Below are 14,859 nucleotides of genomic sequence, written 5' to 3'. Positions count from 1 at the left end.
ACCTGGCTTACTGTAAAACATCACTGTAGTGTTCCTCACCTGGCTTACTGTAAAACATCACTGCAGTGTTCCTCACCTGGCTTACTGTAAAACATCACTGTGGTGTTCCTCACCTGGCTTACTGTAAAACATCACTGCAGTGTTCCTCACCTGGCTTACTGTAAAACATCACTGCAGTGTTCCTCACCTGGCTTACTGTAAAACATCACTGTAGTGTTCCTCACCTGGCTTACTGTAAAACATCACTGTAGTGTTCCTCACCTGGCTTACTGTAAAACATCACTGCAGTGTTCCTCACCTGGCTTACTGTAAAACATCACTGTAGTGTTCCTCACCTGGCTTACTGTAAAACATCACTGCAGTGTTCCTCACCTGGCTTACTGTAAAACATCACTGCAGTGTTCCTCACCTGGCTTACTGTAAAACATCACTGTAGTGTTCCTCACCTGGCTTACTGTAAAACATCACTGCAGTGTTCCTCACCTGGCTTACTGTAAAACATCACTGCAGTGTTCCTAACCTGGCTTACTGTAAAACATCACTGTAGTGTTCCTCACCTGGCTTACTGTAAAACATCACTGCAGTGTTCCTCACCTGGCTTACTGTAAAACATCACTGCAGTGTTCCTCACCTGGCTTACATCACAATGGATGTTTTCATTAGCCAAACATCATGGTGAATCCAGGCCTGACACTGCCGTGATGTCATTGCATGCGTCATCCATGGTCTGGAGAAGGGCTCCTATCATATACCTTCCACCTCCATGTGGAGAAAAATTCCTCAATCGGGTTAAGGAAAGGAGAGTATGGGGGTAAGTACAGGGTGGTAAATTGTGGATGGGCGTGAAACCATGCTTGCACCATTTGAGCATGGTGGAACCTGACATTATCCCACACAATGACATAGGTCATATCATCAGCTCTACAGACCTGATTTAGCCCATCAAAGACAGTTACATTCGAACAGCAAATCATGTGCCTGCAACTCAATATATAGAGTATATAGAGCTTTAGATGTTGTTCAACCAAACATTAGAACAGGCAAGATGAGTAATCTCAGCAACTTTGACTGTGGTATGATTGTTGATGCTACACATGGTGATTCCAGCATCTCAGAAACAGCTGCCTTCCAGGGATTTTTACACACTAAAGTCTCTAGACTTTACAGAGAATGGTGCGATAAACAAAACACATTCAGTGAGCGGCAGTTCTGTGGGAAAAAACACTGTGTTAATGAGAGAGGTCAGAGGACAATGTCCAGACTCATTCCAGCTAACAGAAAGGCCACAAATGCTCAAAAAACAGCTGTTTAAACAGTGGTGTGCAGAAGGGCATCTCTTAACGTACAACACCGTGAATAATTCAGGCTGTTGTGGAGGCAAAAGGGGGTCCTACCCAGTACTAGATAGGTGTTCCTAATAAAGTGTGTGTGAGTGTACAGTAATGTCAAATCTGAAAACATGGTCTGGAAAAGTGGTACATGAGACCATAGAAACAGTGTCTGATAAAGAATGATGATGAAATATTACATCCATAGATAATGTAGTCCAATTGGTTCATGTTCCACAGTAATGGGCGTCAATGGATCTCGTTATCCTGAAACTTTCATGATCTAAACATAGAATATTGTTCGTCAGTTTCCATAAAGCTATGCATTAAGAGTAATGCAACAGTTACTTATCATTTTGAGCAGTTGTATCAATTGATAGTTAGATCATTGTAATGAAATTAATAGACAGTCATCTCAGATGTAATGTGTGAATTGCATTTTGAAATGGTTGTACTTTGATGTTAAGTTTAATCATTTTGAACAGGTGATTTTAGTTCAATGAACAAATGATCTTAGCTTTATGTGTATTGTATCCAAGCAATTGGAAAAAGTGCATTTTGATCATTGGTTGTGAGTTTTGTGTCTAGCGTTTTGAAAAATGACATCAAGGTTCCGAAATTAGTGCCAAAATGATTGTAAAAAACTCTAATGGTTTAGCAACTCAACCTCCAAAAGAGGCACGTGCAAATATTGCATGTGTTGGATGGAGGGGATAAACTCCAGTTCATCAAGTCCAAATGACTTAGGTGTATTCAGCCATTACAGTTTTTTTCGATTGCTAAACGACAGTGGGCACAACTGGAGTCACATGTGCAAAACTCTAACTACAGTCTGCACTACCAACAGTCACCTGAGCTAAACAGTTCACATCACTTGCAAAACTCATTCCAAGCAACACAACTCTTAACACATGGCTCAAAACACGCTCAGTGCAGCCAAACACTATGCACAACCCTCACTGAGATAACACACACTGTCACTCAGAACACACTGAGAGTAAAAACACTAGCATCAAACACCAATACAGAAAATACAAACTTTTCATCTTTACAGTTTGAACAATTTCAGTGACTTCATACAAAGTAATATTTTCTTCAAAGAAAAGAGTGACATTCTTTCACATGATTTATTAAATTTTTTAGAACATAACAATTCTTTAAGGTAAATGAAAATTAGCAGTTTGCTTCAATAGTCTGTAGTAATTTACGGAATTACAGTAATGAGAAAAAAAAGGTAGAAACTAAAAGTACATACTGTAATTCGAACAAATAATTGAGGGACTAATCCTGCCTCTCTCTAGCATCAGGCCACAGGTTTTCTTCAACATCACATCTAATGTTTTCTCTTGCCATGCACCTGGGGAAGAACCTTCTGGAGTGCCTTATCCATCCCTGGCAGTCCTCTGGACTCGTGTCCTCACATCCGGCACACATGGCTTCCAAAAGAGACATTTGGTCATGTGGGTGGTGACCAAACACTTTCCACCTCCAGGCAGAGAAAAACTCCTCTATTGGGTTGAGGAAGGGTGAATATGCAGGCAGGTAGAAAACCATAAATCTGTGATGTGCTGCAAACCAATCTGTGACAGCTGCAGAGTGGTGAAAAGCAACGTTATCGAAAACTATGACAAAAACTTGGGGGTTTCTTACTGGCTCCCCCTGTTCTGCTGGCACTAGCTGAGCATAGAGCTGTTCTAGGAAAGATATAAGCCTTTCTGTGTTGTATGGGCCAATGAGTGGTGTGTTGAGAAGCAAACCATCATTGGCCATTGCAGCACACATGGTGATATTTCCCCCCCTTTGGCCTGGAACCTCCACAGTGGCCCTTTGACCTATAACATTCCTTCCTCTGCGCCGTGTTTTGGCAAGGTTAAATCCAGCTTCATCGATAAATACAAATGAATGTGGTCTTTCCAGTGCTTCCACCTCCATTACTCTCTGAAAAACAGTAAGTGCACAGTTTTACTGTAGAAATGCTAGTGTTTTTTTTTACTGTAAATATTTTGTAAAGCTGTGTACAGACATCTTACCTGGACATATTGGTATCTTTGCTCTTTTACCCGTTCACTGTTTCTCTCGAACGGTACAGTGTATAACTGTTTCATTGTAACTTGGTGTTTCTTTAGGACTCGAGCAATAGTTGTTGTGCTGACAGAATTAACATTTTCAAATATATCATTATCAGCCAGCACTCTATCTTGAATCTCCCGCAGTTTTATTGCATTGTTGACAACAACCATGTCAACAATAGCATTTTCCTGCGCATCTGAAAATATTTTTCCTCTTCCCCCTGTTGGGGGCAGCCTTTGGGGCCTGTTGTAAAAATATATTTTACAGTCAAACTTACTGTAATATATATCTGTGTAAATATTCTATAATTGCAATACAAAATAGATTCCTGTAATGTTTTCATTTACTGTAAGGATGTAACTCTCACCTGTTTGCATGATGGAAAATTCGCATTACAGATGCCACTGTGGATCTTTGCAGATTGGGTTGCACCCTCAACCCTGCCTCTCTCAATGAGAGACCATGGTTCACGACATGGTCTATAAGTGTAGCCCTTATTTCATCTGAAATAACAGCTCTTTGTCTTCTTTGTCTTCCTCCACGCATCCGCCCTCTCCCTGCCACCCTTCTCCCTCCACGTCTTCCTTGTTCCATTTCCAAAATGAGTCTTTCTGAGCTCTACCTATATATACTGTAATATATGTGTGTGTGTTCACTAACAAGTCTAAAACAAGACACCTGCTTAGCCTTTCGGCTGAAATTGCAATCAGCAGTGTTTGAAAGGCACAAGGCTGAAATCTATTCCGTTTTGAATGTGTGGTTCACAGTTTTGACAGCAGTGTGTTAGCATTTGAACAAAGTGCTGTCAATCCACAGTGTTGTGCAGGTTGTGGTTAAAGTCATGGGATAAGTGTGTAGAGTTTTGAAAACTGTGTTCAAGCAATGAAAAACGAACCAGAGTTTGGTCCACATGAACTGCTGCGTGCAAACTGTAGTTAGAGTTTTGCACATGTGACTCCAGTTGTGTCCACTGTCGTTTAGCAATCGAAAAAAACTGTAACAGCATCTGCATGCACATTACAATGCAAGTATGCATACCTTAATGAGTAGTACGGTTTGGATTTTCCTAATGTTTCTAAACATCTAAGTGGAATTATTCATCCAATTCTAGTTGTCCTGGTTGCATGTGTTTAGATAGCTGTTTATTTTGTGTTTATCTCTACGTTTCTGCTCGGGGCTCAGTGCATTTAGCGGTGCTTGTTATTGTGAGCAAAACTCTGCTTTCTTCAAGCTATGGCTCTGTGTTTGTTGCTATGATGGATGTTATGCTGTGGGGCACAGAGTTTCTCTGTGTTTGTACGCAGTCATGTGTGTGTGTGTGTGTGTGTGTGTGTGTGTGTGTGTGTGTGTGTGTGTCTTAGTATTTGTTTCTGTAGGATTTAACATACATAGCAAGTGGGTGTATTTGTGTTATTGTGTGGGTGTGTGTGTGCCTGTGCCTGTGTGTGTGTGTGTGTGTGTGTGTGTGTGTGTGTGTGTGTGTGTGTGTGTGTGTGTGTGTGTGTGTGTGTGTGTGTGTGTGTGTGTGTGTGTGTGTGTGTGTGTGTGTGTGAGTGAGTCTGAGTATGCGTATGAGTGTGTGTATGAGTGTGCGTTCGTGAGTGTCTGTGTCTGAATGTGTCTGAGTGTTCTTATGAGTGTGTGTATGAGTGTGTCTGTATGTGCAATTTACTGAGAGAGAGCAAATATGGATATGTATATAGAGAGTGAGGGATGATATGTATATTTGTTAGAGAAGAAAGAGAGAGTGAGGGATGATATGTATATTTGTTAGAGAAGAAAGAGAGAGTGAGGGATGATATGTATATTTGTTAGAGAAGAAGAAAGAGAGAGTGAGGGATGATATGTATATTTATTAGAGAAGAAAGAGAGAGTGAGGGATGATATGTATATTTATTAGAGAAGAAGAAAGAGAGAGTGAGGGATGATATTTATATTTGTTAGAGAAGAAAGAGAGAGTGAGGGATGATATGTATATTTGTTAGAGAAGAAGAAAGAGAGAGTGAGGGATGATATGTATATTTGTTAGAGAAGAAAGAGAGAGTGAGGGATGATATGTATATTTGTTAGAGAAGAAGAAAGATAGAGTGAGGGATGATATGTATATTTGTTAGAGAAGAAGAAAGAGAGAGTGAGGGATGATATGTATATTTGTTAGAGAAGAAGAAATAGAGAGTGAGGGATGATATGTATATTTGTTAGAGAAGAAGAAAGAGAGAGTGAGGGATGATATGTATATTTGTTAGAGAAGAAGAAAGAGAGAGTGAGGGATGATATGTATATTTGTTAGAGAAGAAGAAAGAGAGAGTGAGGGATGATATGTATATTTGTTAGAGAAGAAGAAAGAGAGAGTGAGGGATGATATGTATATTTGTTAGAGAAGAAGAAAGAGAGAGTGAGGGATGATATGTATATTTGTTAGAGAAGAAGAAAGAGAGAGTGAGGGATGATATGTATATTTGTTAGAGAAGAAGAAAGAGAGAGTGAGGGATGATATGTATATTTGTTAGAGAAGAAGAAATAGAGAGTGAGGGATGATATGTATATTTGTTAGAGAAGAAGAAAGAGAGAGTGAGGGATGATATGTATATTTGTTAGAGAAGAAGAAAGAGAGAGTGAGGGATGGGGTGGATATTTGTTAGAGAAGAAGAAAGAGAGAGTGAGGGATGATATGGATATTTGTTAGAGAAGAAGAAAGAGAGAGTGAGGGATGGGGTGGGGTGGGGGGGTGGTTGAGCTTACATCAATTTGAAATGGATCTTATGAACAGCAAACACAGCATTTGTGGAAATAAGCCAGAGAATTTGCTTGCAAAGGTATTTTGAGATGATACAGAAGACAGCTAAACAGCGAGCAGATCAGCTGCCAACACAGAGGGATTTAGTGTTTGTCTCTTAGAATTCTGATCATTGACAAGGCCACAGCTAGACTAAAACCACATATCTAAAACAGAGAGACAGACAAAATACGCTATGGGATACCTCAGTAGTCATATTGGTTTAGGATGTTTGTCTTTTTCTTAATACTCAGGCACAGAATGACAGGTTTGAAGCCAGCTTTGTGCAGCACTGTGAGTGACTATGCAGGACAGGCCAATGTTAGCTTGAGAAATGCCCATGCAGCAGCAGTGTGGTGTTCTCAGGGCCTTTGGGCCCCTGCCAGGACTAAGCCCTCTCACTTGGCACTGCGGGTGTGTGTTTGGGAGTGCATGGTGGCAGTAATGGTACCTGTGTGAGCAATGAGGCACTGAGGCGAGAGCGGGCCATCTGCACCTGCTCAGTACCTAACTACTTACCTACCGACACACACAGAGGTCAAACTCAGAGAGGGAAACTAACCACAGGGCGCTCAGCAGCCATTTCCCTGGTGTAAATGACCTCTCTTCTCATATCCCATCACATCCTGGAGAGGATAATACCATCCCTCCATGTGATCCCTGCCTCCTGTAGATTTCTGACCTATCTGGATCCACAGGGACTGCTGTTTTCTACCACTCACAATGGACCTGAAGAGACTCAGCTTACTAAAAGCCCCCTGGATGAGTTTGGCATGGCAATTTGTAAAGGAAGAAGGAGTTGTTTACCTAATGTTCAATGAGGGATCTGCAGGTTCTGTAACTTAAACCAGAGTGATTTTATTGGAACTCTGCCGTTGCCTTTCAGACTGTTATTTGTTAAGTCATAAATACAAAGAAGCTTAGTTGTTTATGCAAAATAAATTGCATCCATTATACTTGGTGCAGTCTCAGACTGTATTTATAAATCTATGAAAGTTCAGCGTTGATAAATTATTATAATAAACTGCCCATACATCTCAGCCTATTAATTGGCTAACAGTAATGTCACTGTAATCAATGCTGGTACAAGTCCACTGGAGTGTTATTTTATTCACATCATTTCAGTTTTCTAACGAGGACATGGGTGTATCTGTAATCACTAATGCTAATTTGCTGTAAGACTCAGGGCTCAGTATGTGTGCAGTGTGAGAAGGTACATGACATTTTGTTCCTAATTAGACCTGGGTGGTAAATAACAAACTAGCAGAGCCACAGCTCCACGACCTGGGCTGGCAGGACAGCACTGTGTCGCAAATGGCACCCTTTTCCTTATATAGTGCACTCATTTTGACAAGAGCTGTATGGGCCCTGGCCAAAGGTAGTGCACTATAAAGGAAATAGGGTGCCATTTGTACTCAGGCCAGGACAGGACGAAGGCATGCTGAGAGATTAGGGGGACAGACAGGCCGGTGGTGATCACACTGTCACCGGACCAAGAACCTGTTATCTATTGTCACAGGCAGGGGACAGAGACCTGTCATATTCACACACATCCACAGTCATATCCTCTGTCATATTCACACACACCCACAGTCATATCCTCTGTCATATCCTCTGTCATACTCACACACACCCACACACAACCACTTCCGGCCCCGACAGAGATGGCCGCCTCGCTTCGCGTTCCTAGGAAACTATGCAGTTTTTTGTTTTTGTACGTGTTATTTCTTACATTGGTACCCCAGGTAATCTTAGGTTTCATTACATACAGTCGAGAAGAACTACTGAATATAAGAGCAACGTCAACTCACCATCAGTACGACCAGGAATATGACTCTCCCAAAGCAGATCCTGTGTTCTGCCTTCCACCCAGGACAATGGATAGGATCCCAGCGGGCGACCCAAAACAATGACGTCGTAAAAGGGGCAAACGAAGCGGTCTTCTGGTCATGCTCCGGAGACGGGCACATCGCGCACCGCTCCAGAGCATACTACTCGCCAATGTCCAGTCTCTTCACAACAAGGTAGACGAAATCCGAGCAAGGGTAGCATTCCAGAGGGACATCCGAGACTGTAACGTCCTTTGTTTCACGGAAACATGGCTCACTCGAGAGACGCTAACGGAGTCGGTGCAGCCAGCTGGTTTCGTCACGCATTGCCCCGACAGAAACCAGCATCTTTCTGGTAAGAAGAAGGGCAGGGGTGTATGCCTTATGATTAACGAGACGTGGTGTGATCACAACAACATACAGGAACTCAGGTCCTTCTGTTCACCTGACTTATAATTCCTCACAATCAAATGTTGACCGCATTATCTACATAATCACAGCCGTATATATTCCCCCCCAAGCAGACACATCGATGGCCTTGAACTAACTTTATTTGACTCTATGTAAACTGGAAACCACATATCCTGAGGCTGCATTCATTGTAGCTGGGGATTTTAACAAGGCTAATCTGAAAACAAGACTCCCTAAATTCTATCAGCATATCGATTGCGCAACCAGGGCTGGTAAAACCCTGGATCATTGTTATCCTAACTTCCGCGACGCATATAAGGCCCTCCCTCGCCCTCCTTTCGGAAAAGCTGACCACGACTCCATTTTGTTGCCTCCAGCCTACAGACAGAGACTAAAACAAGAAGCTCCCACGCTCAGGTCTGTTCAACGCTGGTCCGACAAATCGGATTCCACGCTTCAAGACTGCTTCGATCACGTGGATTGGGATATGTTCCGCATTGTGTCCAACAACAACATTGCCGAATACGCTGATTCGGTGAGCGAGTTCATTAGAAAGTGCATCTGAGATGTTATACCCACAGCAACGATTAAAACATTCCCAAACCAGAAACCGTGGATTGATGGCAGTATTCGTGCGAAACTGAAAGCGCAAACCACTGCTTTTAACCAGGGCAAGGTGACCTAAAACATGACCGAATACAAACAGTGTAGTTATTCCCTCCGCAAGGCAATCAAACAAGCTAAGCGTCAGTATAGAGACAAAGTAGAGTCGCAATTCAACGGCTCAGACACAAGAGGTATGTGGCAGGGTCTACAGTCAATCACGGATTACAAAAAGAAAACCAGCCCCGTCGCGGACCAGGATGTCTTGCTCCCAGACAGACTAAATAACTGTTTTGCTCGCTTTGAGGACAATACAGTGCCACTGACACGGCCCGCTACCAAAACTTGCGGACTCTCCTTCACTGCAGCCGACGTGAGTAAAACATTTAAATGTGTTAACCCTCGCAAGGCTGCAGGGCCAGACGGCATCCCCAGCAGCGTCCTCAGAGCATGCACAGACCAGCTGGCTGGTGTGTTTACGGACATATTCAATCAATCCTTATCCCAGTCTGCTGTTCCCACATGCTTCAAGAGGGCCACCATTGTTTCTGTTCCCAAGAAAGCTAAGGTAACTGAGCTAAACGACTACTGCCCGATAGCACTCACTTCCGTCATCATGAAGTGCTTTGAGAGACTAGTCAAGGACCATATCACCTCCACCCTACTTGACACCCTAGACCCACTCCAATTTGCTTACCGCCCCAATAGGTCCATAGACGACGCAATCGCAACCACACTGCACACTGCCCTAACCCATCTGGACAAGAGGAATACCTATGTGAGAATGCTGTTCATCGACTACAGCTCAGCATTTAACACCATAGTACCCTCCAAACTCGTCATCAAGCTTGAGACCCTGGGTCTCGACCCCGCTCTGTGCAACTGGGTACTGGACTTCCTGACGGACCGCCCCCAGGTGGTGAGGGTAGGTAACAACATCTCCACCCCGCTGATCCTCAACACTGGGGCCCCACAAGGGTGCGTTCTGAGCCCTCTCCTGTACTCCCTGTTTACCCACGACTGCGTGGCCATGCACGCCTCCAACTGAATCATCAAGTTTGCGGACGACACTACAGTGATAGGCTTGATTACCAACAAAGACAAGACGACCTACAGGGAGGAGGTGAGGGCCCTCGGAGTGTAGTGTCAGGAAAATAACCTCACACTCAACGTTAACAAAACAAAGGAGATGATTGTGGACTTCAGGAAACAGCAGAGGAAGCACCCCCCTATCCACATCGATGGGACAGTAGTGGAGAGGGTAGTAAGTTTGAACTTCCTTGGCATACATATCACGGACAAACTGAATTGGTCCACCCACACAGACAACCTCGGGAGGCTGAAGAAATTCGGCTTGTCACCAAAAGCACTCACAAACTTCTACAGATGCACAATCGAGAGCATCCTGTCGGGCTGTATCACCGCCTGGTACGGCAACTGCTCCGCCCACAACCGTAAGGCTCTCCAGAGGGTAGTGAGGTCTGCACAACGCATCACTGGGGGCAAACTACCTGCCCTCCCGGACACCTACACCACCCGATGTCACAGGAAGGCCATAAAGATCATCAAGGACAACAACCACCCGAGCCACTGCCTGTTCACCCCGCTATCATCCAGAAGGCGAGGTCAGTACAGGTGCATCAAAGCAGTGACCGAGAGACTGAAAAACAGCTTCTATCTCAAGGCCATCAGACTGTTAAACAGCCACCACTAACATTGAGTGGCTGCTGCCAACACACTGACTCAACTCCAGCCACTTTAATAATGGGAATTGATGTAAAGTGATGTAAAAAATGTATCACTAGCCACTTTGAACAATGCCACTTAATATAATGTTTACATACCCTACATTACTCATCTCATATGTGTATGTATATACTGTATATCTATATATACATCTACTCTATATCATCTACTGCCATCTTCATGTAATACATGTATCACTAGCCACTTTAAACTATGTCACTTTGTTTACATACCCTACATTACTCTTCTCATATGTATAACTGTACTCGATACCATCTACTGCATCTTGCCTATGCCGTTCTGTACCATCCCTCATTCATATATCTTTATGTACATATTCTTTATCCCTTTACACTTGTGTGTATAAGGTAGTAATTGTGGAATTGTTAGGTTACATTACTCGTTGGTTATTACTGCACTGTCGGAACTAGAAGCACAAGCATTTCGCTACACTCGCATTAACATCTGCTAACCATGTGTATGTAACAAATAAAATTTGATTTGATTTGAGTTGAGTCATATCCTCTGTCATATTCACACTCACCCACACACACACACCCACAGTCATATCCTCTGTCATATTCACACACACCCACACACACCCACAGTCATATCCTCTGTCATATTCACACACACCCACAGTCATATCCTCTGTCATATTCACACACACCCACAGTCATATCCTCTGTCATATTCACACACACCCACAGTCATATCCTCTGTCATATTCACACACACCCACCCACACCCACAGTCATATCCTCTGTCATATTCACACACACCCACAGTCATATCCTCTGTCATATTCACACACACCCACACACACCCACACACACCCACAGTCATATCCTCTGCCATATTCACACACACCCACACACACCCACAGTCATATCCTCTGTCATATTCACACACACCCACAGTCATATCCTCTGTCATATTTACACACACCCACAGTCATATCCTCTGTCATATTCACACACACCCACAGTCATATCCTCTGTCATATTCACACACACCCACAGTCATATCCTCTGTCATATTCACACCCACACAGACTACCCAGCTAAGTCAATAAGCTGTGCAACCCAGCCGTACCGTCCATGTCAAACAAGAGAGAACTTTAAAAGGGAGAAACACAAATTAATGTTCACCCTCTTTCAAACCCCACCACTGATCCTGCATTTGTCACGGTGACCTGCTCTGGTAAAATTATGAAAGTACAGCGTCTTACGACTGATGTTCACTCTTTAAAACAAGATTCAGAGCAAGACAAACAACAGAAACATGTCTAATGATCGCTCAGCTGCCTCTGTTCTGCTCAGCTGCCTCTGCTCTGCCCAGCTGCCTCTGCTCTGCCCAGCTGCCTCTGTTCTGCCCAGCTGCCTCTGCTCTGCCCAGCTGCCTCTGCTCTGCCCAGCTGCCTCTGCTCTGCCCAGCTGCCTCTGCTCTGCTCAGCTGCCTCTGCTCTGCCCAGCTGCCTCTGCTCTGCCCAGCTGCCTCTGCTCTGCCCAGCTGCCTCTTCATAGGTGCTTAGTGGTGGCGGTGGAGGAGGTAGACACAACAAAAGCCTTGTCTGTATCTAATGGGAAATCCAGGTTGATTACACATTTCAGACTTGAGTCTGTGTGACTCAGTGTGTGACACAGATTTTCCATTCCCAATGTAATTACTTTCTGGGTCTGCAGAGAGGTCGGCACACTGACAGTCTGAGAAAGCCCATCCGGATATACACTTCAACCATGCCTGGGTTCAGGGATGCATCCTCACACACCACTTAATGTCAGTCACCCAGTAGAGCTATGTTGCTCTTCTATATGACTATGTAGTTTCCTGTACCACTTCCTACAATGGTACCAGATAACACTAATCACCTAGTAGCCATTCTGCTCTTGTTTCAGACTGTATGTCACCTCCTATGGCACCATCTATTGATAATCATCTAGTAGTGACATCACATAGGAACTCTATTCTAACTCTATGCCTGTGTTCCCTGCCGTGACGGTACCTGCCGTGATGGTACCTGCCGTGACGGTACCTGCCGTGACAGTACCTGCCGTCACAGTACCTGCCGTGACAGTACCAGTGCCTCCTTCCTCCCCAGTCATCAGCACTGTTCAGCCCACTGAGCTGCAGGGCCATTTGCTCCAGGTCAGAGTCAATGTCACATACCAGTGTTCCCAGGATTCCATCTGGCCAGAGCGCAGCGTAACTGGTCCTACAGGGAGAAGAAACGGAGCCGAACTGACCCCAAAATGGACTCATCATCAGTGTGACAGCAACAGATGAGGGAGTTTAGTCCACATGGCCTCCCCCTGCTCGTTAAAATAGCCTGCAGAACATGTGGTCCTGCTGCTACCACACATCTGTCAGCGCCAACTAGGCCTGTTTGCTGCTCTAGCTATCTGACTCTACCTGTCTGGTGTCATTTATAATAAGGGTTACATGGAGAAAACCAGACCTCTCTGAAATGAAAATGGATGGCCTTCCCTTCAGTAAAATATATTTGAACTAAACCCTCCCTGAACGCTTGAGAAAAAAACAAGTGACCCTCCCCTGTACCCAAAATAACCATTAAAACATAGCAGAGGGTCAAGGCACAAGGCGAGACACAGATGCAGGAGGCAGATGGTTGGAGTCTTACAATGTTTATTAATCCAAAGGGGTAGGCAAGAGAATGGTCGTGGACAGGGTAAAGGTCAAAACCAGATCAGAGTCCAGGAGGTAAAGAGTGGCAGACAGGCTCGTGGTCAAGGCAGGCAGAATGGTCAAGGCAGGCAGAATGGTCAGGCAGGCGGGTACGGAGTCCAGAAACAGGCAAGGGTCAAAACCAGGAGGACTAGAAAAAGGAGAACGGAAAAAACATTGGTTGACTTGGAAACATACAAGACGAACTGGCACAGAGAGACAGGAAACACAGGGATAAATACACTAGGGAAATAAGCGACACCTGGAGGGGGTGGAGACAATCACAAGGACAGGTAAAACAGATCAGGGCGTGACACAGAGAACATGTCTACCGTTTGGCCTTACTTCTTGGACAGACCAGAGCCGTAGACATGCAGTTTTAGAAACTGTTCTTCGTCCTGTAAGCCTTACATGGGAATTTAGGAATTTTGATACCACACAGGGCTGCAGGCCAGAAGATTGTGGGTTCGCAGACAAGGTAGAGATGGAAAGATCTAATTTATAGTAAAATCATTGCATACATTTATGATCGTATGTGCAGGTCAGAGAAAAAAAATAGCCTTTTATAAATATTTCATGCAATTCTACATTTTACATTTTATTTTTTGATAGACACACAAATTATTGAAATGACAGGCTAAGAATGGACAGCGAGATAGACATATATTATCATATTTTTCCAATGCCAAATCAGTGTGTCTTGTTTGCAACTAAACTGTCGCTGTTTGCAAATAATAAAATCTGAGACGTCATTAGGAATCGAAACATGTTACTTTCAAAAGTTAGACCTACCTTTCCACCCCAGACAGAGTAGGTCTACCTTTCCACCCCAGACAGAGAAGACCTACCTTTCCACCCCAGACAGAGTAGACCTACCTTTCCACCCCAGACAGAGTAGATCTAGAAAAATTGTAGACGCAGAAAAATGTAAGCTTTAACTGCTGGCTACTCTTCATCCGTAACTTAACCAATGAGAGAAGGTCACAAGTGGTTCCCTAAAAGCTGTCTGGCTTTAAAAATATTATATTGTACAGAAAGAGAATAGATTAATCAATTGATAGTGACAGAATTAGATTACTTCCCAAGCAAAGCACATTTTTTGTTTCCTTGGCTTTAGAAGGTTATAGCTCAGCCTCAATGTCAAAGAACAAAACAATGACATCCCCATATGTATTGGAGTCAAGTCTTTCCTGGTTATTTCACAGCTTGTTTCTAACAGAAAGCTTCACGGACCAAAGCACTGTTATAGATCACTTTGTATAATCAGACCTGTTTAATTTGATACAAAATCTTAAGTTAAAAAGGGGTAGGCCTGTGCTTTTTGCAATTTTCTTTAATAAAAGGTAGGCCTATGGCATACCCTCTCAATTCAAGTCATGTTTTTAACTGAACAGCCCTTCACTGACAGGGA

At 43.7% G+C, this 14,859-nt stretch overlaps 1 protein-coding gene across 1 annotated transcript in view; it reads left to right on the top strand.

Annotated features, from left to right (window-relative positions):
• Positions 1–14,859, top strand: part of LOC139385887 (reticulon-4 receptor-like 1) — a 231,057-nt gene that overhangs the window by 60,067 nt on the left and 156,131 nt on the right. The window lies entirely within an intron of this gene.

Source organism: Oncorhynchus clarkii, chromosome 27 (assembly GCF_045791955.1).
Source record: "Oncorhynchus clarkii lewisi isolate Uvic-CL-2024 chromosome 27, UVic_Ocla_1.0, whole genome shotgun sequence".
Taxonomy (NCBI): Eukaryota; Metazoa; Chordata; class Actinopteri; order Salmoniformes; family Salmonidae; genus Oncorhynchus; species Oncorhynchus clarkii.
The sequence above is the reverse complement of the archived record's forward strand: the minus strand, read 5'-3'. Positions and strand labels throughout refer to the sequence as shown.